Source organism: Toxorhynchites rutilus, unplaced genomic scaffold, assembly GCF_029784135.1.
Source record: "Toxorhynchites rutilus septentrionalis strain SRP unplaced genomic scaffold, ASM2978413v1 HiC_scaffold_19, whole genome shotgun sequence".
In the NCBI taxonomy this organism is placed as follows: domain Eukaryota; kingdom Metazoa; phylum Arthropoda; class Insecta; order Diptera; family Culicidae; genus Toxorhynchites; species Toxorhynchites rutilus.
The window spans coordinates 23,007-50,822 of record NW_026599751.1 but is presented as its reverse complement, the minus strand read 5'-3'; the positions used below and the strand labels follow the sequence as shown (position 1 = coordinate 50,822).

General features: G+C 37.5%; 1 long non-coding RNA gene across 2 annotated transcripts; it reads right to left on the bottom strand.

Annotated features, from left to right (window-relative positions):
- Positions 1 to 553: 553 nt before the first annotated feature.
- LOC129781718 (uncharacterized) lies at positions 554 to 27,351 on the bottom strand. 2 transcript variants are annotated; one of them, XR_008744241.1, is made up of 7 exons: positions 26,091 to 27,351; positions 25,390 to 25,783; positions 22,152 to 22,307; positions 14,104 to 14,329; positions 10,968 to 11,123; positions 3,647 to 3,872; positions 554 to 666 (listed from the first exon to the last, which is right to left on the bottom strand). It is a non-coding gene; the product is annotated as an uncharacterized LOC129781718 (long non-coding RNA). The 2 variants fall into 2 exon arrangements; XR_008744240.1 differs by having other exon boundaries at positions 25,390 to 27,348.
- Positions 27,352 to 27,816: the final 465 nt, after the last annotated feature.

Sequence of the window (27,816 nt, the reverse complement as noted above, 5' to 3'; positions counted from 1 at the left end):
TGCGGGAGGAGAAATTACAAGACAGGAATTTCTATTCCAATTGGCAGAAGAACTTGCCATCGAATATCAACGAGAGCTCGGCAAAGAAAATCAACCAATACCCATCGCAAGTACAAGTACAGGTTCTCGTGAACGGAAAACATGTCAGATAAGGTATTGTAAAGATAATAAGACGAACAAAATCTGTCTAAAATGTAAAAAGTACGTATGCGGAAAATGTACAGTTGAGAAGCCCATTTGTAAAAAATGCGACGAAAAAGAATGAAATGTAGATTATGTACTCTTGAATAAAAGAAAATATATTTTTATACTGGTAAACTGGCTATTGGTCTGCATTCAATATTGAAAAATATAAGTTGTGGAAGACAGGTCATTTGACCGGTCGCGGTAGGAATAGGTATACGTGAAGTGTCGGTAGGAATAGTGTTAAACAATCTTTGGTTTTTAAATTACAAGATACGAATCAACAAATTAGAAGAATAAAAAAAAATATTGTTCTATTGTACATACCTTTCAATTCATCGACAACAGACGTGCTTTCATTGCTAGACAACGTATTTCCAGTATCAGAATTCTTTTGTTTTAAGCCTGTTTGTTGTGAAGGAACGTCATTTCGAATGGCTGAATTTTGTGAGATATCGTCTAAAGATTTCTGGATGCAATCACCTGAAAATATACATGAGGGTAAAAAAGTATTACCAAAAAAGTAATAACCAAAAACAAAAATACAACAATGGTATGTAAACTACACTCAAGAATTTGGCAAAGGAAGAAAGTTTTTCAAACTGCAGACAGGGATTAATTCGAAATCTTGGTTCCATAACCTGCCACTAACCAACACCGAGATAAGAACCCTAAACCGTCTACTGGCCGGACACGATTATTCTCCATTCTGGCTGAGCAAGATGAAAATTAAAGATGAGTTCTACTGCCAGCTTTGCGACTGCCTTAACACATCAGAACACATAATTTTCAACTGTATTAACTACGTAACACACAGCGACAAACACAACCTTGACAAATATTTCTCAATCCAAGATGCTTTCGACGACAAAAACATTGATACTCTGAAAAACATTTGTAAATTTCTCAAAGAAATCGAAATGAAAATCTAAACCGCTCTTTGCACCTTTTGACAAGACGAAAATAAACAAAAGCTACTCCCAATGAAAAACTGACTGGCGTTATAGCAAGCAAGGCGCCTAGAAGTATATACTAAGGTGGGCCAACTTGCTATAACCACTCTTCAGCCATCTTGAAAGTCTACTGTGTTTTGTTTGTAAACGAAACACAATACGCTATTGCTGAAGCTCGCTCGTGATCAGTCTATCTCTTTCACGCTACAAGCAAATAATTCCCCTTCTACTTTCTTCCGTGCTGTTTTCATATACCGCTCCCCTACCAACTTAGTGGCGAAACGGCCTCACCTAGTACCATAGACCCGTCTTGATAGCAAGTTGCTGTGCCATTTGACAGTGGGGATTGTCAAAGTCCCACGATTTAGAAGAAGAAGAAGAAGTCGAACGGGTTACAAAATGCATTATTTTGCCAATTTCAACCCGTTCGGGATCCGGAATAGAGGTGAATTCCTTAATATTTTCCTTCGTTGATCGTATTGTTGTGAACCTAATTCACGTTGGAGAGCATATTCGAACATATTCGTTGGCCGAGGCATTTTGATGTAATGTAATACTTTTCCGTTTACTATTTTTGAAAGCATAGGCCGTGGCAGTGTTCCGAGCTCTGCAATACAATTTTCTTACCCAATGTTAAAGTTGCTTAAACTTACATTATACACCCATTAAACGTAAAAATAATAATTGTATTGATATCAATAAAATTTTATTCTATTGATTTTCATGACATGAAACGCTATGACTAAGGAATAACATTTTATTGAGTAGTTTTTATAGCTGTCGCTAGTACTAGTACTAGCACAATGTCGCTAGTACTAGCACAATGTCGCTAGTACTTTCGTGCGGGAAAATGCACAGAAGATCACCTCGAAGAATTACAGGCTATTGTACATGACGAAGATCACCTCGAAGAATTACAGGCTATTGTACATGACGTTATTTTCTAGGAAACTTTTCACATAGAAACCTAGTCTTCCACGGATCACCCAGTCGAAGAGACTCTTCAATACTGGATATCTCCATGCTGATCAAATGCTTTACTTAGATAAAGTGATGCCACATCTGCGTGGTGATCTTTCTCAATAACGTCATGTACAATAGCCTGTAATTCTTCGAGGTGATCTTCTGTGCATTTTCCCGCACGAAAAGCGAACTGTCTTGGATCGAGCAGCTTATTAGACTCTAAAAAGGTCTTTAGGCGTCGATTTACTATCCTTTCTAGAACTTTTCCAACACAACTCAAAAGAGTCGAAAATTGTATAGAAGATGTTGGTTTTGACTACGTCTTTTATTTCTGTACCGGGGTGTTAGTTCAAAGTTTCTAAAACAAGAGAGTGACGCTGGACTGCAAGGTTTTGAACGTTAATACCTCTTTACCGGCTGGATGGAGTGGTATAATAATCACTTCATCCAAGAGATAAAATGTCAACGAATTATATGATTGTCACTTATCGGTCAAAAGCTTAAAAATTGCTTTGAAAGCAAGCTATTGAAATCATAACAATCTTGCCCATTGATGATGATTGGTGATCGCAATGTGTTCCCGAACACGGTCACAAAATATAGGCACATGAAGAAACCGTGATTTGTTTTGCTCGCTTGCATGAGTGTTTGGGCATTGAGCTTTGTATTACGGAATGGAGGAGTAGGCATGACAATATGGGGTTGCAGTAGAAATGAACACACTTTTAAAATCAAAATTATGAATGAGAATTAATTTTCCCAAACCAAATTAGTACTCTATGTAAATGAAAATCACTTTTGCTTGCAAGTAGTGAAAAAATATCATGCAAAAATTGTGTCTCTAGATAATTTTATATTATAATGTTATGTTCTGGTGAGAATATCTGAAAAATCTGAAAATCGTTTAAATTAGGGTCATAACGACGTACGTCTAAAATTTTAGCAATTTAAAACTTCTTTAAGGGCGACTAATCTGATAGAGAATAGCTGGTCTCATACAAACTAATGTCGTATCCAGATGACACCATTCCACCGTCAACGCGAAAAGCAGACATACGCAAGGCGTGAGTACTTTCACTCGCATTGGTTTCTGTTCTGCTTTCGCATGGAACAGTCATGAAAAATTGTTTGCGTATGAATGCGTCCGAGCGAAGTAATATCCGCACCCATTTACGCATTCGGCTTGGTGTTCCCGTGATGTAATCCAATAGCATCAGTTTGGCTTGGTGTTCCCGTGATGTAATGGATCCAAAAATGGTCCAGTCGGTAATTTTTCCGATCATAGAGAACAAACTCATTGCACCACTGATACGCTCAAAATATTTCAAAAATCCAAATATTTGTCGAGTTGTTATCCAATCAATTTTAGATCGGAACCAATGACGGAGAGGTCGAGAGAGAACGCGGTTTTGGTCATAGAATACGTCAACGGCGATCGCTCCATAAGTTTTCCAACCAGTGCTTTAAACAATCTTTGGTTTTTAAATTACAACATACGAATCAACAAATTAGAAGAATAAAAAAATTGATTGTTCTATTGTACATACCTTTCAATTCATCGACAACAGACGTGCTTTCATTGCTAGACAACGTATTTCCAGCAGCCTGAGGGCATCCGTATACTAGCACATAGGATTTGACAGCGTCAAACATGTCCGGGTCGCAAATGCAATTTGCGACCACTGTCACTCGCGAGAACTGCCAAACTCTCAAGCTGGTGTAAAACAAGGCACTTAACATACTACCAGGTGGGTCAAAACGTGAAGTGGTTTTCTGCAGCCATTTAAAAAATACACAAAAGTAAATTAAGACGATTGAGCACAAAATTTTCGAATAAAGCATGAGCAGCAGCTAAATACAACTGAAATTATTGAAATAATGCAGAATTCATTCAAACCCTTTTATTTCACTTAAATTCTTTCAATTTCTTAAGTTGGTTTACATTATAATATAATACTACATTTCAAGTGATCAACCTAGGGTTCTACGTTTTATATTATCATTCAGACCCTTGTGATCATCATGATCATTACATTTCACATAAATTTTTTTTCAAAAAACAATTCTTTTTTTAGTTAGCGAATGGGCGCACCTTGTTCCATAGATTTGCCTTGAGTTCGCCGAGTAATTTGATAGGTTTGGCAATGACAGCTAAATTTGTAGCACATCTTGACTCGCGGATCATATCCCCTTGCCCGGGGCTTGATTTCCAGTATCAGAATTCTTTTGTTTTGAGCCTGTTTGTTGTGAAGGAACGTCATTTCGTTCACTCTTTTGGGTGAACTCGTTCTTTTGATCAGTTCATGAACGGTTTGCCCATCTCTAATAAAAATACACTCGCGCACACTTTACCACTAAGCTACATTTCTGTATAGCTTCAGAGATCTATTCCACATATCACACGCGACGCAATGAACACTTGAGAACGTGATTTAGACGAATGAAAGCAAAACTATTTACACACAAAACACTTTTCTTCGCCGAACAATCAATTTTCACTACCATTTTTTCGGTTCTATTATTCAGGTAAAACAAGTGTATTCTACTGGACTGCTAAAAAAGCGACGAGATTACTAAGGCCATTAAACATGAAACTGTACAAATCAGCCGACACTAGGCGCATAATATTTTTCTTCCAGCGCGTATGAGAGCCAACAATTTCTTTTACTTGCTACTACTACTACTATAACGGCAATCAAATCTTTGTAGACGCACACAAAAAGAAAGCGCGAGAGAGAACACAACAAAAACAGCCACATATAACACCATATCATCAAATGCATCAATGCTTCTGGAAACTTCTGATGCATAGTTGCTCTCCATCACAAATCATAACAACATGAAAATCTTTGTTTCATACCAATTACACACTATATATGACTATAATTTAAATGTTGCAATTAAAAGATAACGCGTGGAGAATCAAACACGTTTGGTCACGTTAAACTAAATCAAGCGATCCTGAACGAAAATATATGCGGAGCGACTGAAAACGCGTCCACACCCGATGACTGCACGATGGAATCCCAGCCACTAAAATATCACAAAGTGTTCAACTAAACCAAATTAGAGATGGGCAAACCGTTCACGAACGGTACGAAGTGAACTGATGGGAAAGAACTGATTGAGAGTGAACTGTTTGGGAACGAACTGTTTGAGAACGAAGTGTTTGCGGGCGAACTGTTTGCGAACGAACTAGTGCAGCTGAACTGATTTGCGCTGGACGGAATGAACAAATATAACGAGAACGCTTGTAAGGAAAATAAAACGATATTGTCATGATGAGCAAAATGCATCTAACGCAGGGTTTATTTTGTTAATGTATACTCAATTTTGTGTTAAAAGTAGCAAATATTTGTGTAGTTTTAAAAGCAAAAATATATATTTTCAATTACATGTATTCTTTCAATTCCGCCTAACATTCATATATTTCGTGATTATCAGAAAAAAATCTGGGGGAAGCTGGGGCGATTCATGGATTAGGTAATCATAAAATTTTATAGTGAGGGCATGTTGAGAAAAAAGTTTTTTCGTGGCTTTCAATTCATTGATTGGCCTATTGCGTGTACGTGTTATTGTGATTGTTTGTATGATTGATTGTTAGTGAAAATCGCTGTTGATTTTTTATATTATGAAATATGTAATCTTACATGGAACCAGTGTGTTGTCCAAAAAGAATATAAAAAATTGCACATATTTTGTGCGGATCAAATTATTACATAAATACCATACGTACACTATCCAATCCAACGATATCAATTGATAGCTGTCTATTGATGTTGGGTTCCAGCCAACATTCTATGTTGTTCTTAATACCGCTGAACGAAAGAACGGTTCAAAAGAACTGATTCACGTAGATGAACGGTTAGAGAGTGAACCGTTCATCAAAGTGAACTGTTTTGCCCATCTCTAATCCACCATCCTGCACTGGCTGCTCAATGCGAACTAATCGTTTGCCATCTGTGAACTATCCGAAGTAACTCGGTCCAAATTCACGATCGCAAATAATCATGCCCCTCGTTTTGCCGTGCGAGTCAAACTTTTATTGCCTCGGAGGGGGATGCGAGCGAGTGTCTGACGGAATAGACCACGCTATGCATCAGAGCGAGTGAGGAAGGTAAAGTATGGAAGCAATGCATCCTACTCACTCATTTAGCATTCGCTGAGTGCGATGTGGGGCGATCGACAGTCACACATGAAGGAACAAAATAACGACTGCTACTCGTCTGCTATCGTTTACCCGCGCTGAGTGGAAATCGATGCGAGTGTTCCGATGCCTGATCACCGGTGGTATACGCAGATATATATTAATTTGATATGCTAACATATAAGGTAAATGATGTTGGTTTGTCCGATTTTGCATGTTTTCACGCAACTATTAAATGCAAATTGATCTTTCTTCGTGAAAATCATATGTAATCAGGTTTAGGTTTGTTGAAAATCCCCAAGTCTCTAGTTGGTAATAATGTCAATGTTTTTCTTCAAAGAGAAATCATGTATTATCCACTTTTGATCATGGATTGTCCGGTTTTAGAAATCTTTTTTTTTTGGTAGATATTTTATTTTTTATTGAGTTTGCTATTTCTCACTTTCATTAAATTTCGACCATATACATGCGTAAATATTACAAAACTGTCCATATTTCTCCCACATAATCTTCGAAAAATGTTCTACTTTCCGGTCTGTTTTAATTTTAGTAAAAACATTGAAAAACATTCGGCCGAATAATTCGTAAAACAGTATATTGAAATGTAAGGAACTGTATTTAAGTTTGGAGAAATATGAGTTTCGAAAGATATAATTGAAGTTCTTCTTAATATGTCCGTATTTCTCCACCTCCCCTATTTATAAAAAATAAAAATAAACTTGTAGGCGTGTGTAGGTTAATGTTACCTAAACAAAATCCCAACAGAATTCAAACGATACTAAAGTGCTGTCGCCGGCCAGTGAGACACTAAGCGCACGTCCGTATTTCCCCACCTCCCCTATTTATAAAAAATAAAAAAACTTGTAGGCGTGTGTAGGTTAATGTTACCTAAACAAAATCTCAACAGAATTCAAACGATACTAAAGTGCTGTCGCCGGCCAGTGAGACACTAAGCGCACGTAACCACTGTGGTGTCGCCGGCAGTCGGACGCTAGTTTTCGTACGTAACCACTGTGGTGTCGCCAAAGTGTTAATTAACGCCCGAAAACAACTGCAACAGAAACAACCGATCAGAAAATGTGTAAAGTCACAAGCAGTGTTACTACACGTATAGATTAATCTAGAAAGGTACAGAGTTTTTCGTTATTTTTGGTACAGATTTTATACCGTACAGGGTACAGATTTTCGTCAAAAAGTAAAGATTGGAACATTTTTTCCCGCGTGTGAAATTTCTTACATTTGAAGCATTAAGATAAAAGACGACTTTTACGAGTGATTTTATATAGGCATATGGTAAATGATGTTGGTTTGTCCAGTCGAAAATATGATCTTGAACTATATTTTCAATCTACCACTAAACGTATTCAGACCATTTCAGGATTATGACACAAATATTGTAAACATCATGTTGCACAGCATTTGTATCAGATTTATATATCTAAATCGCGTAATTACAGTAATCATTCAATAACTGAACCTGGTTTAACTGGACTGCTTTTTAGCTGGACGAACGTTAACGGGATCTTGTCCCAGTTAGAAAGTAGAAGTTCGTAAACAATTGTCGCCATTTTCAATTTGAAGATTTGCAATTTTAGTTTGTTTAGTTTTAGATGTTATAAAAATTAACATTATTTTTGGGAGGAGGCGATCTGGCGTAGTGGTAACATCCATACCTCTGTCGCAGAGATCACGAGTTCAATTCTCGCTCCCGACATTCTTCCATAAAATGGAAGTAAAAGTGACGAACCAGCCGAAATGTGTTGAAATTCACTATAATAGAGCAAAAAAAATTAACCACCGTTCAAAAAGGACACACGGTTCTTTTCTGAGCCGTGGCTCTTTTTGAACCGCGGTTCATTTAAGAGCCGTTCATTTGAGAACCACGGTTCAAAAAAGAACAGCGGTTCATAAAAGAACCGTGTTTCTTTTAAGAGCCGGTTCATTGATAAAGAACCGTGAATCGTACGCTCGTTCTGACGATCCGTGGCTTGCGATAATGCGGTTGAATGGACCACCCTTCCATTTGGGCTTGTTATTCAATCAATAATAATTATTTTCAACAATTGTGTTGAAAATACATACATTTAAGAGCCGTTCATTTGAGAACCACGGTTCAAAAAAGAACAGCGGTTCATAAAAGAACCGTGTTTCTTTTAAGAGCCGGTTCATTGATAAAGAACCGTGAATCGTACGCTCGTTCCTACAAGCCGTGGCTTGCGATAATGCGGTTGAATGGACCACCCTTCATTTGGGCTTGTTATTCAATCAATAATAATTATTTTCAACAATTGTGTTGAAAATACACCTCGCTATACGACCACTCTTTATACGGCCATCTTACATTAATCCTTTCGTTACGAGCGTCGTTTATAGACGACATCCGCGCGACGAGCTGTGTGTACGAGCGTTGTCTTTAGACGACATGAAATTCATACTGCTCTTCGATCACACCAGCGCGACATGCATACTTTTCGGCGCAGTACTCCGTACAGGGGTAGCACTTCGGCGGAGCACACTGCCGTAATGAAAGGGTTAAGGCACGTTTTCGATTTACGACCTAAAATGTTTCGCTATAACGGCCATTTTTTATTACGATATATTTTCATGTTGCCAATCTTGCGTAATTTATTTTCGAAAATTTGAAGAATGGCTCTGTTAATTAAAGATGTCACATTCCAAATAAGCCGAGAATGGTTTGAAAAAATTAAAAATAGATTTAATTTGCCTAACTTAAAAATGACCGTGCTCCCGTGGCCGAGTGGTTAGCGTCATAACTAACATGCCGGGTGTTCGGGTTCGATTCCCGTTCTGGTCGGGGGAATTTTTCGTCAAAGAAATTTCCTCCGACTTGCACTGCGATCACGCGTATTCTAGAGCTTGCCACTCAGAATGCATTCAAGGCGTGTTATTTGGCATAGAAATCTCAACTAAGTACTAATAAAAATGACGCAAGTAATACTACGTTGAGACGGCGAAGTTCCTCTAGGAACGTTATTGCCATTGAAGAAGAAGAAGAACTTAAAAATGAAATTTAAGCAGCAGCGCTGATGAGGCCGCATCAAAGGAATATGCTAACATTTCAAAGAGAATTATTGAAAGAGGTGATCATAAACCAGAACAAGTGTTTAACCTAGACGAAACATGGCTTTATTGGAAGCGAATGCCAGATCGCACGTACATTTTTTTTCTGCGCCTGGTTATCAGGTGTCTAGAGAACGATTAACTTTGCTTCTTGATGCAAATTATCTCTTTTAATATATTTATATATTTGTATGACTAAAGCTAATTTTGAGGATTGTACAGAAGTGAAAAAATATTTGCGAGACAATAACTTAAACATGGCTTTGCTAATTTTGGATAATGCACCAGGGCATCCTATTAATTTATCCGAACTAGTCTTCAGATTTAAGCCATTTAAAAAAATATGTATGTATACAAACATATATTTCATTTAACATGAAGTTGTTTTCGTATTTGATGGTTTTTGGAGTCTGTTATTATTTTACGTTTGAGGAGTGCGAATGTATTATTAGAGAGAATAAATGATATCGATGCAGAATGTTCTGAAGATGATCAGGAAATTCTGGATATGGAAAACGACAATACGGAAAATTATGATCCATTTGAAACCGACTCGAACACCGATGAGAACGAAGAGAATATTTCGAACGTACGTAGACGACGAAAGAGCAGGAGATTTTTAGTTAGTTCCGATAGTGAGAATGAGGAAGAGGCAAGCGAAATTGCGATGGACGGAACTGTTTGGCAGGAAGTAAAAATAGACAACTTTTTTACAAGCCTACCTTTAGCAACAAAACTTTTAGCAAAAAAAAAACTACGATTGTTGGAACAATTAGAGCAAATAGGAAAGAGCTACCAAAACTAGCAAAACTGAAAAACGACGACATGGCACTTTTCTCAAGCAAATTCTATCGCTCAAATAATTGTATGTTGACAATTTACAAAGCCAAACCAAGAAAGAAAGTTTTAATTCTCAGTTCAATGCACAACTCCGTACAAGTTGAAGAAAACGACACCCGAACACCGGAGACAATTCAATTGTATAATAGCACCAAATTTGGCGTAGATGTGACCGATCAAATGGCCAGAAATTATTCGGTAAAATCTAAATCTCGGAGATGGCCTTTGCAAGTATTTTTTAATATCTTGGATTTAGCCGGGATAAATGCATGGGTGTTATATAAAGAAACTGCGGGAGGAGAAATTACAAGACAGGAATTTCTATTCCAATTGGCAGAAGAACTTGCCATCGAATATCAACGAGAGCTCGGCAAAGAAAATCAACCAATACCCATCGCAAGTACAAGTACAGGTTCTCGTGAACGGAAAACATGTCAGATAAGGTATTGTAAAGATAATAAGACGAACAAAATCTGTCTAAAATGTAAAAAGTACGTATGCGGAAAATGTACAGTTGAGAAGCCCATTTGTAAAAAATGCGACGAAAAAGAATGAAATGTAGATTATGTACTCTTGAATAAAAGAAAATATATTTTTATACTGGTAAACTGGCTATTGGTCTGCATTCAATATTGAAAAATATAAGTTGTGGAAGACAGGTCATTTGACCGGTCGCGGTAGGAATAGGTATACGTGAAGTGTCGGTAGGAATAGTGTTAAACAATCTTTGGTTTTTAAATTACAAGATACGAATCAACAAATTAGAAGAATAAAAAAAAATATTGTTCTATTGTACATACCTTTCAATTCATCGACAACAGACGTGCTTTCATTGCTAGACAACGTATTTCCAGTATCAGAATTCTTTTGTTTTAAGCCTGTTTGTTGTGAAGGAACGTCATTTCGAATGGCTGAATTTTGTGAGATATCGTCTAAAGATTTCTGGATGCAATCACCTGAAAATATACATGAGGGTAAAAAAGTATTACCAAAAAAGTAATAACCAAAAACAAAAATACAACAATGGTATGTAAACTACACTCAAGAATTTGGCAAAGGAAGAAAGTTTTTCAAACTGCAGACAGGGATTAATTCGAAATCTTGGTTCCATAACCTGCCACTAACCAACACCGAGATAAGAACCCTAAACCGTCTACTGGCCGGACACGATTATTCTCCATTCTGGCTGAGCAAGATGAAAATTAAAGATGAGTTCTACTGCCAGCTTTGCGACTGCCTTAACACATCAGAACACATAATTTTCAACTGTATTAACTACGTAACACACAGCGACAAACACAACCTTGACAAATATTTCTCAATCCAAGATGCTTTCGACGACAAAAACATTGATACTCTGAAAAACATTTGTAAATTTCTCAAAGAAATCGAAATGAAAATCTAAACCGCTCTTTGCACCTTTTGACAAGACGAAAATAAACAAAAGCTACTCCCAATGAAAAACTGACTGGCGTTATAGCAAGCAAGGCGCCTAGAAGTATATACTAAGGTGGGCCAACTTGCTATAACCACTCTTCAGCCATCTTGAAAGTCTACTGTGTTTTGTTTGTAAACGAAACACAATACGCTATTGCTGAAGCTCGCTCGTGATCAGTCTATCTCTTTCACGCTACAAGCAAATAATTCCCCTTCTACTTTCTTCCGTGCTGTTTTCATATACCGCTCCCCTACCAACTTAGTGGCGAAACGGCCTCACCTAGTACCATAGACCCGTCTTGATAGCAAGTTGCTGTGCCATTTGACAGTGGGGATTGTCAAAGTCCCACGATTTAGAAGAAGAAGAAGAAGTCGAACGGGTTACAAAATGCATTATTTTGCCAATTTCAACCCGTTCGGGATCCGGAATAGAGGTGAATTCCTTAATATTTTCCTTCGTTGATCGTATTGTTGTGAACCTAATTCACGTTGGAGAGCATATTCGAACATATTCGTTGGCCGAGGCATTTTGATGTAATGTAATACTTTTCCGTTTACTATTTTTGAAAGCATAGGCCGTGGCAGTGTTCCGAGCTCTGCAATACAATTTTCTTACCCAATGTTAAAGTTGCTTAAACTTACATTATACACCCATTAAACGTAAAAATAATAATTGTATTGATATCAATAAAATTTTATTCTATTGATTTTCATGACATGAAACGCTATGACTAAGGAATAACATTTTATTGAGTAGTTTTTATAGCTGTCGCTAGTACTAGTACTAGCACAATGTCGCTAGTACTAGCACAATGTCGCTAGTACTTTCGTGCGGGAAAATGCACAGAAGATCACCTCGAAGAATTACAGGCTATTGTACATGACGAAGATCACCTCGAAGAATTACAGGCTATTGTACATGACGTTATTTTCTAGGAAACTTTTCACATAGAAACCTAGTCTTCCACGGATCACCCAGTCGAAGAGACTCTTCAATACTGGATATCTCCATGCTGATCAAATGCTTTACTTAGATAAAGTGATGCCACATCTGCGTGGTGATCTTTCTCAATAACGTCATGTACAATAGCCTGTAATTCTTCGAGGTGATCTTCTGTGCATTTTCCCGCACGAAAAGCGAACTGTCTTGGATCGAGCAGCTTATTAGACTCTAAAAAGGTCTTTAGGCGTCGATTTACTATCCTTTCTAGAACTTTTCCAACACAACTCAAAAGAGTCGAAAATTGTATAGAAGATGTTGGTTTTGACTACGTCTTTTATTTCTGTACCGGGGTGTTAGTTCAAAGTTTCTAAAACAAGAGAGTGACGCTGGACTGCAAGGTTTTGAACGTTAATACCTCTTTACCGGCTGGATGGAGTGGTATAATAATCACTTCATCCAAGAGATAAAATGTCAACGAATTATATGATTGTCACTTATCGGTCAAAAGCTTAAAAATTGCTTTGAAAGCAAGCTATTGAAATCATAACAATCTTGCCCATTGATGATGATTGGTGATCGCAATGTGTTCCCGAACACGGTCACAAAATATAGGCACATGAAGAAACCGTGATTTGTTTTGCTCGCTTGCATGAGTGTTTGGGCATTGAGCTTTGTATTACGGAATGGAGGAGTAGGCATGACAATATGGGGTTGCAGTAGAAATGAACACACTTTTAAAATCAAAATTATGAATGAGAATTAATTTTCCCAAACCAAATTAGTACTCTATGTAAATGAAAATCACTTTTGCTTGCAAGTAGTGAAAAAATATCATGCAAAAATTGTGTCTCTAGATAATTTTATATTATAATGTTATGTTCTGGTGAGAATATCTGAAAAATCTGAAAATCGTTTAAATTAGGGTCATAACGACGTACGTCTAAAATTTTAGCAATTTAAAACTTCTTTAAGGGCGACTAATCTGATAGAGAATAGCTGGTCTCATACAAACTAATGTCGTATCCAGATGACACCATTCCACCGTCAACGCGAAAAGCAGACATACGCAAGGCGTGAGTACTTTCACTCGCATTGGTTTCTGTTCTGCTTTCGCATGGAACAGTCATGAAAAATTGTTTGCGTATGAATGCGTCCGAGCGAAGTAATATCCGCACCCATTTACGCATTCGGCTTGGTGTTCCCGTGATGTAATCCAATAGCATCAGTTTGGCTTGGTGTTCCCGTGATGTAATGGATCCAAAAATGGTCCAGTCGGTAATTTTTCCGATCATAGAGAACAAACTCATTGCACCACTGATACGCTCAAAATATTTCAAAAATCCAAATATTTGTCGAGTTGTTATCCAATCAATTTTAGATCGGAACCAATGACGGAGAGGTCGAGAGAGAACGCGGTTTTGGTCATAGAATACGTCAACGGCGATCGCTCCATAAGTTTTCCAACCAGTGCTTTAAACAATCTTTGGTTTTTAAATTACAACATACGAATCAACAAATTAGAAGAATAAAAAAATTGATTGTTCTATTGTACATACCTTTCAATTCATCGACAACAGACGTGCTTTCATTGCTAGACAACGTATTTCCAGCAGCCTGAGGGCATCCGTATACTAGCACATAGGATTTGACAGCGTCAAACATGTCCGGGTCGCAAATGCAATTTGCGACCACTGTCACTCGCGAGAACTGCCAAACTCTCAAGCTGGTGTAAAACAAGGCACTTAACATACTACCAGGTGGGTCAAAACGTGAAGTGGTTTTCTGCAGCCATTTAAAAAATACACAAAAGTAAATTAAGACGATTGAGCACAAAATTTTCGAATAAAGCATGAGCAGCAGCTAAATACAACTGAAATTATTGAAATAATGCAGAATTCATTCAAACCCTTTTATTTCACTTAAATTCTTTCAATTTCTTAAGTTGGTTTACATTATAATATAATACTACATTTCAAGTGATCAACCTAGGGTTCTACGTTTTATATTATCATTCAGACCCTTGTGATCATCATGATCATTACATTTCACATAAATTTTTTTTCAAAAAACAATTCTTTTTTTAGTTAGCGAATGGGCGCACCTTGTTCCATAGATTTGCCTTGAGTTCGCCGAGTAATTTGATAGGTTTGGCAATGACAGCTAAATTTGTAGCACATCTTGACTCGCGGATCATATCCCCTTGCCCGGGGCTTGATTTCCAGTATCAGAATTCTTTTGTTTTGAGCCTGTTTGTTGTGAAGGAACGTCATTTCGTTCACTCTTTTGGGTGAACTCGTTCTTTTGATCAGTTCATGAACGGTTTGCCCATCTCTAATAAAAATACACTCGCGCACACTTTACCACTAAGCTACATTTCTGTATAGCTTCAGAGATCTATTCCACATATCACACGCGACGCAATGAACACTTGAGAACGTGATTTAGACGAATGAAAGCAAAACTATTTACACACAAAACACTTTTCTTCGCCGAACAATCAATTTTCACTACCATTTTTTCGGTTCTATTATTCAGGTAAAACAAGTGTATTCTACTGGACTGCTAAAAAAGCGACGAGATTACTAAGGCCATTAAACATGAAACTGTACAAATCAGCCGACACTAGGCGCATAATATTTTTCTTCCAGCGCGTATGAGAGCCAACAATTTCTTTTACTTGCTACTACTACTACTATAACGGCAATCAAATCTTTGTAGACGCACACAAAAAGAAAGCGCGAGAGAGAACACAACAAAAACAGCCACATATAACACCATATCATCAAATGCATCAATGCTTCTGGAAACTTCTGATGCATAGTTGCTCTCCATCACAAATCATAACAACATGAAAATCTTTGTTTCATACCAATTACACACTATATATGACTATAATTTAAATGTTGCAATTAAAAGATAACGCGTGGAGAATCAAACACGTTTGGTCACGTTAAACTAAATCAAGCGATCCTGAACGAAAATATATGCGGAGCGACTGAAAACGCGTCCACACCCGATGACTGCACGATGGAATCCCAGCCACTAAAATATCACAAAGTGTTCAACTAAACCAAATTAGAGATGGGCAAACCGTTCACGAACGGTACGAAGTGAACTGATGGGAAAGAACTGATTGAGAGTGAACTGTTTGGGAACGAACTGTTTGAGAACGAAGTGTTTGCGGGCGAACTGTTTGCGAACGAACTAGTGCAGCTGAACTGATTTGCGCTGGACGGAATGAACAAATATAACGAGAACGCTTGTAAGGAAAATAAAACGATATTGTCATGATGAGCAAAATGCATCTAACGCAGGGTTTATTTTGTTAATGTATACTCAATTTTGTGTTAAAAGTAGCAAATATTTGTGTAGTTTTAAAAGCAAAAATATATATTTTCAATTACATGTATTCTTTCAATTCCGCCTAACATTCATATATTTCGTGATTATCAGAAAAAAATCTGGGGGAAGCTGGGGCGATTCATGGATTAGGTAATCATAAAATTTTATAGTGAGGGCATGTTGAGAAAAAAGTTTTTTCGTGGCTTTCAATTCATTGATTGGCCTATTGCGTGTACGTGTTATTGTGATTGTTTGTATGATTGATTGTTAGTGAAAATCGCTGTTGATTTTTTATATTATGAAATATGTAATCTTACATGGAACCAGTGTGTTGTCCAAAAAGAATATAAAAAATTGCACATATTTTGTGCGGATCAAATTATTACATAAATACCATACGTACACTATCCAATCCAACGATATCAATTGATAGCTGTCTATTGATGTTGGGTTCCAGCCAACATTCTATGTTGTTCTTAATACCGCTGAACGAAAGAACGGTTCAAAAGAACTGATTCACGTAGATGAACGGTTAGAGAGTGAACCGTTCATCAAAGTGAACTGTTTTGCCCATCTCTAATCCACCATCCTGCACTGGCTGCTCAATGCGAACTAATCGTTTGCCATCTGTGAACTATCCGAAGTAACTCGGTCCAAATTCACGATCGCAAATAATCATGCCCCTCGTTTTGCCGTGCGAGTCAAACTTTTATTGCCTCGGAGGGGGATGCGAGCGAGTGTCTGACGGAATAGACCACGCTATGCATCAGAGCGAGTGAGGAAGGTAAAGTATGGAAGCAATGCATCCTACTCACTCATTTAGCATTCGCTGAGTGCGATGTGGGGCGATCGACAGTCACACATGAAGGAACAAAATAACGACTGCTACTCGTCTGCTATCGTTTACCCGCGCTGAGTGGAAATCGATGCGAGTGTTCCGATGCCTGATCACCGGTGGTATACGCAGATATATATTAATTTGATATGCTAACATATAAGGTAAATGATGTTGGTTTGTCCGATTTTGCATGTTTTCACGCAACTATTAAATGCAAATTGATCTTTCTTCGTGAAAATCATATGTAATCAGGTTTAGGTTTGTTGAAAATCCCCAAGTCTCTAGTTGGTAATAATGTCAATGTTTTTCTTCAAAGAGAAATCATGTATTATCCACTTTTGATCATGGATTGTCCGGTTTTAGAAATCTTTTTTTTTTGGTAGATATTTTATTTTTTATTGAGTTTGCTATTTCTCACTTTCATTAAATTTCGACCATATACATGCGTAAATATTACAAAACTGTCCATATTTCTCCCACATAATCTTCGAAAAATGTTCTACTTTCCGGTCTGTTTTAATTTTAGTAAAAACATTGAAAAACATTCGGCCGAATAATTCGTAAAACAGTATATTGAAATGTAAGGAACTGTATTTAAGTTTGGAGAAATATGAGTTTCGAAAGATATAATTGAAGTTCTTCTTAATATGTCCGTATTTCTCCACCTCCCCTATTTATAAAAAATAAAAATAAACTTGTAGGCGTGTGTAGGTTAATGTTACCTAAACAAAATCCCAACAGAATTCAAACGATACTAAAGTGCTGTCGCCGGCCAGTGAGACACTAAGCGCACGTCCGTATTTCCCCACCTCCCCTATTTATAAAAAATAAAAAAACTTGTAGGCGTGTGTAGGTTAATGTTACCTAAACAAAATCTCAACAGAATTCAAACGATACTAAAGTGCTGTCGCCGGCCAGTGAGACACTAAGCGCACGTAACCACTGTGGTGTCGCCGGCAGTCGGACGCTAGTTTTCGTACGTAACCACTGTGGTGTCGCCAAAGTGTTAATTAACGCCCGAAAACAACTGCAACAGAAACAACCGATCAGAAAATGTGTAAAGTCACAAGCAGTGTTACTACACGTATAGATTAATCTAGAAAGGTACAGAGTTTTTCGTTATTTTTGGTACAGATTTTATACCGTACAGGGTACAGATTTTCGTCAAAAAGTAAAGATTGGAACATTTTTTCCCGCGTGTGAAATTTCTTACATTTGAAGCATTAAGATAAAAGACGACTTTTACGAGTGATTTTATATAGGCATATGGTAAATGATGTTGGTTTGTCCAGTCGAAAATATGATCTTGAACTATATTTTCAATCTACCACTAAACGTATTCAGACCATTTCAGGATTATGACACAAATATTGTAAACATCATGTTGCACAGCATTTGTATCAGATTTATATATCTAAATCGCGTAATTACAGTAATCATTCAATAACTGAACCTGGTTTAACTGGACTGCTTTTTAGCTGGACGAACGTTAACGGGATCTTGTCCCAGTTAGAAAGTAGAAGTTCGTAAACAATTGTCGCCATTTTCAATTTGAAGATTTGCAATTTTAGTTTGTTTAGTTTTAGATGTTATAAAAATTAACATTATTTTTGGGAGGAGGCGATCTGGCGTAGTGGTAACATCCATACCTCTGTCGCAGAGATCACGAGTTCAATTCTCGCTCCCGACATTCTTCCATAAAATGGAAGTAAAAGTGACGAACCAGCCGAAATGTGTTGAAATTCACTATAATAGAGCAAAAAAAAATTAACCACCGTTCAAAAAGGACACACGGTTCTTTTCTGAGCCGTGGCTCTTTTTGAATCGCGGTTCATTTAAGAGCCGTTCATTTGAGAACCACGGTTCAAAAAAGAACAGCGGTTCATAAAAGAACCGTGTTTCTTTTAAGAGCCGGTTCATTGATAAAGAACCGTGAATCGTACGCTCGTTCTGACGAGCCGTGGCTTGCGATAATGCGGTTGAATGGACCACCCTTCCATTTGGGCTTGTTATTCAATCAATAATAATTATTTTCAACAATTGTGTTGAAAATACATACATTTAAGAGCCGTTCATTTGAGAACCACGGTTCAAAAAAGAACAGCGGTTCATAAAAGAACCGTGTTTCTTTTAAGAGCCGGTTCATTGATAAAGAACCGTGAATCGTACGCTCGTTCCTACAAGCCGTGGCTTGCGATAATGCGGTTGAATGGACCACCCTTCATTTGGGCATGTTATTCAATCAATAATAATTATTTTCAACAATTGTGTTGAAAATACACCTCGCTATACGACCACTCTTTATACGGCCATCTTACATTAATCCTTTCGTTACGAGCGTCGTTTATAGACGACATCCGCGCGACGAGCTGTGTGTACGAGCGTTGTCTTTAGACGACATGAAATTCATACTGCTCTTCGATCACACCAGCGCGACATGCATACTTTTCGGCGCAGTACTCCGTACAGGGGTAGCACTTCGGCGGAGCACACTGCCGTAATGAAAGGGTTAAGGCACGTTTTCGATTTACGACCTAAAATGTTTCGCTATAACGGCCATTTTTTATTACGATATATTTTCATGTTGCCAATCTTGCGTAATTTATTTTCGAAAATTTGAAGAATGGCTCTGTTAATTAAAGATGTCACATTCCAAATAAGCCGAGAATGGTTTGAAAAAATTAAAAATAGATTTAATTTGCCTAACTTAAAAATGACCGTGCTCCCGTGGCCGAGTGGTTAGCGTCATAACTAACATGCCGGGTGTTCGGGTTCGATTCCCGTTCTGGTCGGGGGAATTTTTCGTCAAAGAAATTTCCTCCGACTTGCACTGCGATCACGCGTATTCTAGAGCTTGCCACTCAGAATGCATTCAAGGCGTGTTATTTGGCATAGAAATCTCAACTAAGTACTAATAAAAATGACGCAAGTAATACTACGTTGAGACGGCGAAGTTCCTCTAGGAACGTTATTGCCATTGAAGAAGAAGAAGAACTTAAAAATGAAATTTAAGCAGCAGCGCTGATGAGGCCGCATCAAAGGAATATGCTAACATTTCAAAGAGAATTATTGAAAGAGGTGATCATAAACCAGAACAAGTGTTTAACCTAGACGAAACATGGCTTTATTGGAAGCGAATGCCAGATCGCACGTACATTTTTTTTCTGCGCCTGGTTATCAGGTGTCTAGAGAACGATTAACTTTGCTTCTTGATGCAAATTATCTCTTTTAATATATTTATATATTTGGATGACTAAAGCTAATTTTGAGGATTGTACAGAAGTGAAAAAATATTTGCGAGACAATAACTTAAACATGGCTTTGCTAATTTTGGATAATGCACCAGGGCATCCTATTAATTTATCCGAACTAGTCTTCAGATTTAAGCCATTTAAAAAAATATGTATGTATACAAACATATATTTCATTTAACATGAAGTTGTTTTCGTATTTGATGGTTTTTGGAGTCTGTTATTATTTTACGTTTGAGGAGTGCGAATGTATTATTAGAGAGAATAAATGATATCGATGCAGAATGTTCTGAAGATGATCAGGAAATTCTGGATATGGAAAACGACAATACGGAAAATTATGATCCATTTGAAACCGACTCGAACACCGATGAGAACGAAGAGAATATTTCGAACGTACGTAGACGACGAAAGAGCAGGAGATTTTTAGTTAGTTCCGATAGTGAGAATGAGGAAGAGGCAAGCGAAATTGCGATGGACGGAACTGTTTGGCAGGAAGTAAAAATAGGGTCTAATCCTGGAAGAGCACCTGGTCATAATATTTTTAGGGAAACATCAGGTCCGACTGGGTACAGTAAACGTAATATTATGAAAGGCGAAGTTAGGACGGCATTTTGTGTGATAATTGATAAGAATATAATCGAACTTATAAGAAAGTGCACACAGGCAGAGGCATTTAGAGTGTTGGGATATAAATGGGAACTGTCTACTGCAAAGTTATATGCATTTTTTGCAATTCTGTATGCACGCGGCGCATATGAGGCTAAGAATATAGATATAGCACTTCTGTGGAATAAAAAGTGGGGCCCGCCTTTTTTCTCAAATACTATGAGTAGACATGACTTTACGGAGATTATGAGATTTATTCGATTTGACGACAGAAATCAACGAAGCCAACGGTTACAAACTGATAAATTCGCTATGATTTCCGAAGTTTGGTACAAGTTTATTTACAACAGTCAAAATTGTTATAAACCAGGACTATACATTACTATTGACGAACAATTGTTTCCAACGAAAGCAAGGTGTAGATTCACTCAATACATGCCCAATAAACCGGACAAATTTGGTATAAAATTTTGGTTAGCATCCGATGTACGCAGAAAATATATAATAAACGGCTTTCCATATTTGGGAAAAGATGAAAGTAGAGAACCCTCAGTTCCTCTTGGAGAGTTTGTCACTATGAAATTAGCAGAACCGTATGTAGGATGTGGAAGAAATATAACCACAGACAACTTTTTTACAAGCCTACCTTTAGCAACAAAACTTTTAGCAAAAAAAACTACGATTGTTGGAACAATTAGAGCAAATAGGAAAGAGCTACCAAAACTAGCAAAACTGAAAAACGACGACATGGCACTTTTCTCAAGCAAATTCTATCGCTCAAATAATTGTATGTTGACAATTTACAAAGCCAAACCAAGAAAGAAAGTTTTAATTCTCAGTTCAATGCACAACTCCGTACAAGTTGAAGAAAACGACACCCGAACACCGGAGACAATTCAATTGTATAATAGCACCAAATTTGGCGTAGATGTGACCGATCAAATGGCCAGAAATTATTCGGTAAAATCTAAATCTCGGAGATGGCCTTTGCAAGTATTTTTTAATATCTTGGATTTAGCCGGGATAAATGCATGGGTGTTATATAAAGAAACTGCGGGAGGAGAAATTACAAGACAGGAATTTCTATTCCAATTGGCAGAAGAACTTGCCATCGAATATCAACGAGAGCTCGGCAAAGAAAATCAACCAATACCCATCGCAAGTACAAGTACAGGTTCTCGTGAACGGAAAACATGTCAGATAAGGTATTGTAAAGATAATAAGACGAACAAAATCTGTCTAAAATGTAAAAAGTACGTATGCGGAAAATGTACAGTTGAGAAGCCCATTTGTAAAAAATGCGACGAAAAAGAATGAAATGTAGATTATGTACTCTTGAATAAAAGAAAATATATTTTTATACTGGTAAACTGGCTATTGGTCTGCATTCAATATTGAAAAATATAAGTTGTGGAAGACAGGTCATTTGACCGGTCGCGGTAGGAATAGGTATACGTGAAGTGTCGGTAGGAATAGTGTTAAACAATCTTTGGTTTTTAAATTACAAGATACGAATCAACAAATTAGAAGAATAAAAAAAAAATTATTGTTCTATTGTACATACCTTTCAATTCATCGACAACAGACGTGCTTTCATTGCTAGACAACGTATTTCCAGTATCAGAATTCTTTTGTTTTAAGCCTGTTTGTTGTGAAGGAACGTCATTTCGAATGGCTGAATTTTGTGAGATATCGTCTAAAGATTTCTGGATGCAATCACCTGAAAATATACATGAGGGTAAAAAAGTATTACCAAAAAAGTAATAACCAAAAACAAAAATACAACAATGGTGTGTAAACTACACTCAAGAATTTGGCAAAGGAAGAAAGTTTTTCAAACTGCAGACAGGGATTAATTCGAAATCTTGGTTCCATAACCTGCCACTAACCAACACCGAGATAAGAACCCTAAACCGTCTACTGGCCGGACACGATTATTCTCCATTCTGGCTGAGCAAGATGAAAATTAAAGATGAGTTCTACTGCCAGCTTTGCGACTGCCTTAACACATCAGAACACATAATTTTCAACTGTATTAACTACGTAACACACAGCGACAAACACAACCTTGACAAATATTTCTCAATCCAAGATGCTTTTGACGACAAAAACATTGATACTCTGAAAAACATTTGTAAATTTCTCAAAGAAATCGAAATGAAAATCTAAACCGCTCTTTGCACCTTTTGACAAGACGAAAATAAACAAAAGCTACTCCCAATGAAAAACTGACTGGCGTTATAGCAAGCAAGGCGCCTAGAAGTATATACTAAGGTGGGCCAACTTGCTATAACCACTCTTCAGCCATCTTGAAAGTCTACTGTGTTTTGTTTGTAAACGAAACACAATACGCTATTGCTGAAGCTCGCTCGTGATCAGTCTATCTCTTTCACGCTACAAGCAAATAATTCCCCTTCTACTTTCTTCCGTGCTGTTTTCATATACCGCTCCCCTACCAACTTAGTGGCGAAACGGCCTCACCTAGTACCATAGACCCGTCTTGATAGCAAGTTGCTGTGCCATTTGACAGTGGGGATTGTCAAAGTCCCACGATTTAGAAGAAGAAGAAGAAGAAGTCGAACGGGTTACAAAATGCATTATTTTGCCAATTTCAACCCGTTCGGGATCCGGAATAGAGGTGAATTCCTTAATATTTTCCTTCGTTGATCGTATTGTTGTGAACCTATTCACGTTGGAGAGCATATTCGAACATATTCGTTGGCCGAGGCATTTTGATGTAATGTAATACTTTTCCGTTTACTATTTTTGAAAGCATAGGCCGTGGCAGTGTTCCGAGCTCTGCAATACAATTTTCTTACCCAATGTTAAAGTTGCTTAAACTTACATTATACACCCATTAAACGTAAAAATAATAATTGTATTGATATCAATAAAATTTTATTCTATTGATTTTCATGACATGAAACGCTATGACTAAGGAATAACATTTTATTGAGTAGTTTTTATAGCTGTCGCTAGTACTAGTACTAGCACAATGTCGCTAGTACTAGCACAATGTCGCTAGTACTAGCACAATGTCGCATAGACAAGAATTTTTACATTTTCCGGAATTTTTGCAAAAAGGGACTGCATAATAATTATGAAGAGGGTTGGCGATACAACCGAGCCTTGGGGAATTCCCCTTTCTTGGATTTTCAATGAAGATTTTCTGTTGTTGACTATGGCTCTGAGTTCTATTTTCTAGGAAACTTTTCACATAGAAACCTAGTCTTCCACGGATCACCCAGTCGAAGAGACTCTTCAATACTGGATATCTCCATGCTGATCAAATGCTTTACTTAGATAAGAGATGCCACATCTGCGTGGTGATCTTTCTCAATAACGTCATGTACAATAGCCTGTAATTCTTCGAGGTGATCTTCTGTGCATTTTCCCGCACGAAAAGCGAACTGTCTTGGATCGAGCAGCTTATTAGACTCTAAAAAGGTCTTTAGGCGTCGATTTACTATCCTTTCTAGAACTTTTCCAACAAAACTCAAAAGAGTCGAAAATTGTATAGAAGATGTTGGTTTTGACTACGTCTTTCATTTCTGTACCGGGGTGTTAGTTCAAAGTTTCTAAAACAAGAGAGTGACGCTGGACTGCAAGGTTTTGAACGTTAATACCTCTTTACCGGCTGGATGGAGTGGTATAATAATCACTTCATCCAAGAGATAAAATGTCAACGAATTATATGATTGTCACTTATCGGTTCAAAAGCTTAAAAATTGCTTTGAAAGCAAGCTATTGAAATCATAACAATCTTGCCCATTGATGATGATTGGTGATCGCAATGTGTTCCCGAACACGGTCACAAAATATAGGCACATGAAGAAACCGTGATTTGTTTTGCTCGCTTGCATGAGTGTTTGGGCATTGAGCTTTGTATTACGGAATGGAGGAGTAGGCATGACAATATGGGGTTGCAGTAGAAATGAACACACTTTTAAAATCAAAATTATGAATGAGAATTAATTTTCCCAAACCAAATTAGTACTCTATGTAAATGAAAATCACTTTTGCTTGCAAGTAGTGAAAAAATATCATGCAAAAATTGTGTCTCTAGATAATTTTATATTATAATGTTATGTTCTGGTGAGAATATCTGAAAAATCTGAAAATCGTTTAAATTAGGGTCATAACGACGTACGTCTAATAGGTAAATAACACCAAGAAAAAAATTTCATACAAATTTTAGCAATTTAAAACTTCTTTAAGGGCGACTAATCTGATAGAGAATAGCTGGTCTCATACAAACTAATGTCGTATCCAGATGACACCATTCCACCGTCAACGCGAAAAGCAGACATACGCAAGGCGTGAGTACTTTCACTCGCATTGGTTTCTGTTCTGCTTTCGCATGGAACAGTCATGAAAAATTGTTTGCGTATGAATGCGTCCGAGCGAAGTAATATTCGCACCCATTTACGCATTCGGCTTGGTGTTCCCGTGATGTAATCCAATAGCATCAGTTTGGCTTGGTGTTCCCGTGATGTAATGGATCCAAAAATGGTCCAGTCGGTAATTTTTCCGATCATAGAGAACAAACTCATTGCACCACTGATACGCTCAAAATATTTCAAAAATCCAAATATTTGTCGAGTTGTTATCCAATCAATTTTAGATCGGAACCAATGACGGAGAGGTCGAGAGAGAACGCGGTTTTGGTCATAGAATACGTCAACGGCGATCGCTTCATAAGTTTTCCAACCAGTGCTTTAAACAATCTTTGGTTTTTAAATTACAACATACGAATCAACAAATTAGAAGAATAAAAAAATTGATTGTTCTATTGTACATACCTTTCAATTCATCGACAACAGACGTGCTTTCATTGCTAGACAACGTATTTCCAGTATCAGAATTCTTTTGTTTTGAGCCTGTTTGTTGTGAAGGAACGTCATTTCGTTCACTCTTTTGGGTGAACTCGTTCTTTTGATCAGTTCATGAACGGTTTGCCCATCTCTAATAAAAATACACTCGCGCACACTTTACCACTAAGCTACATTTCTGTATAGCTTCAGAGATCTATTCCACATATCACACGCGACGCAATGAACACTTGAGAACGTGATTTAGACGAATGAAAGCAAAACTATTTACACACAAAACACTTTTCTTCGCCGAACAATCAATTTTCACTACCATTTTTTCGGTTCTATTATTCAGGTAAAACAAGTGTATTCTACTGGACTGCTAAAAAAGCGACGAGATTACTAAGGCCATTAAACATGAAACTGTACAAATCAGCCGACACTAGGCGCATAATATTTTTCTTCCAGCGCGTATGAGAGCCAACAATTTCTTTTACTTGCTACTACTACTACTATAACGGCAATCAAATCTTTGTAGACGCACACAAAAAGAAAGCGCGAGAGAGAACACAACAAAAACAGCCACATATAACACCATATCATCAAATGCATCAATGCTTCTGGAAACTTCTGATGCATAGTTGCTCTCCATCACAAATCATAACAACATGAAAATCTTTGTTTCATACCAATTACACACTATATATGACTATAATTTAAATGTTGCAATTAAAAGATAACGCGTGGAGAATCAAACACGTTTGGTCACGTTAAACTAAATCAAGCGATCCTGAACGAAAATATATGCGGAGCGACTGAAAACGCGTCCACACCCGATGACTGCACGATGGAATCCCAGCCACTAAAATATCACAAAGTGTTCAACTAAACCAAATTAGAGATGGGCAAACCGTTCACGAACGGTACGAAGTGAACTGTATGGGAAAGAACTGATTGAGAGTGAACTGTTTGGGAACGAACTGTTTGAGAACGAAGTGTTTGCGGGCGAACTGTTTGCGAACGAACTAGTGCAGCTGAACTGATTTGCGCTGGACGGAATGAACAAATATAACGAGAACGCTTGTAAGGAAAATAAAACGATATTGTCATGATGAGCAAAATGCATCTAACGCAGGGTTTATTTTGTTAATGTATACTCAATTTTGTGTTAAAAGTAGCAAATATTTGTGTAGTTTTAAAAGCAAAAATATATATTTTCAATTACATGTATTCTTTCAATTCCGCCTAACATTCATATATTTCGTGATTATCAGAAAAAAATCTGGGGGAAGCTGGGGCGATTCATGGATTAGGTAATCATAAAATTTTATAGTGAGGGCATGTTGAGAAAAAAGTTTTTTCGTGGCTTTCAATTCATTGATTGGCCTATTGCGTGTACGTGTTATTGTGATTGTTTGTATGATTGATTGTTAGTGAAAATCGCTGTTGATTTTTTATATTATGAAATATGTAATCTTACATGGAACCAGTGTGTTGTCCAAAAAGAATATAAAAAATTGCACATATTTTGTGCGGATCAAATTATTACATAAATACCATACGTACACTATCCAATCCAACGATATCAATTGATAGCTGTCTATTGATGTTGGGTTCCAGCCAACATTCTATGTTGTTCTTAATACCGCTGAACGAAAGAACGGTTCAAAAGAACTGATTCACGTAGATGAACGGTTAGTGAGTGAACCGTTCATCAAAGTGAACTGTTTTGCCCATCTCTAATCCACCATCCTGCACTGGCTGCTCAATGCGAACTAATCGTTTGCCTCTCTGTGAACTATCCGAAGTAACTCGGTCCAAATTCACGATCGCAAATAATCATGCCCCTCGTTTTGCCGTGCGAGTCAAACTTTTATTGCCTCGGAGGGGGATGCGAGCGAGTGTCTGACGGAATAGACCACGCTATGCATCAGAGCGAGTGAGGAAGGTAAAGTATGGAAGCAATGCATCCTACTCACTCATTTAGCATTCGCTGAGTGCGATGTGGGGCGATCGACAGTCACACATGAAGGAACAAAATAACGCAGCGCGGGTAAACGATAGCAGACGACTGCTACTCGTCTGCTATCGTTTACCCGCGCTGAGTGGAAATCGATGCGAGTGTTCCGATGCCTGATCACCGGTGGTATACGCAGATATATATTAATTTGACATGCTAACATATAAGGTAAATGATGTTGGTTTGTCCGATTTTGCATGTTTTCACGCAACTATTAAATGCAAATTGATATTTCTTCGTGAAAATCATATGTAATCAGGTTTAGGTTTGTTGAAAATCCCCAAGTCTCTAGTTGGTAATAATGTCAATGTTTTTCTTCAAAGAGAAATCATGTATTATCCACTTTTGATCATGGATTGTCCGGTTTTAGAAATCTTTTTTTTTTTGGTAGATAT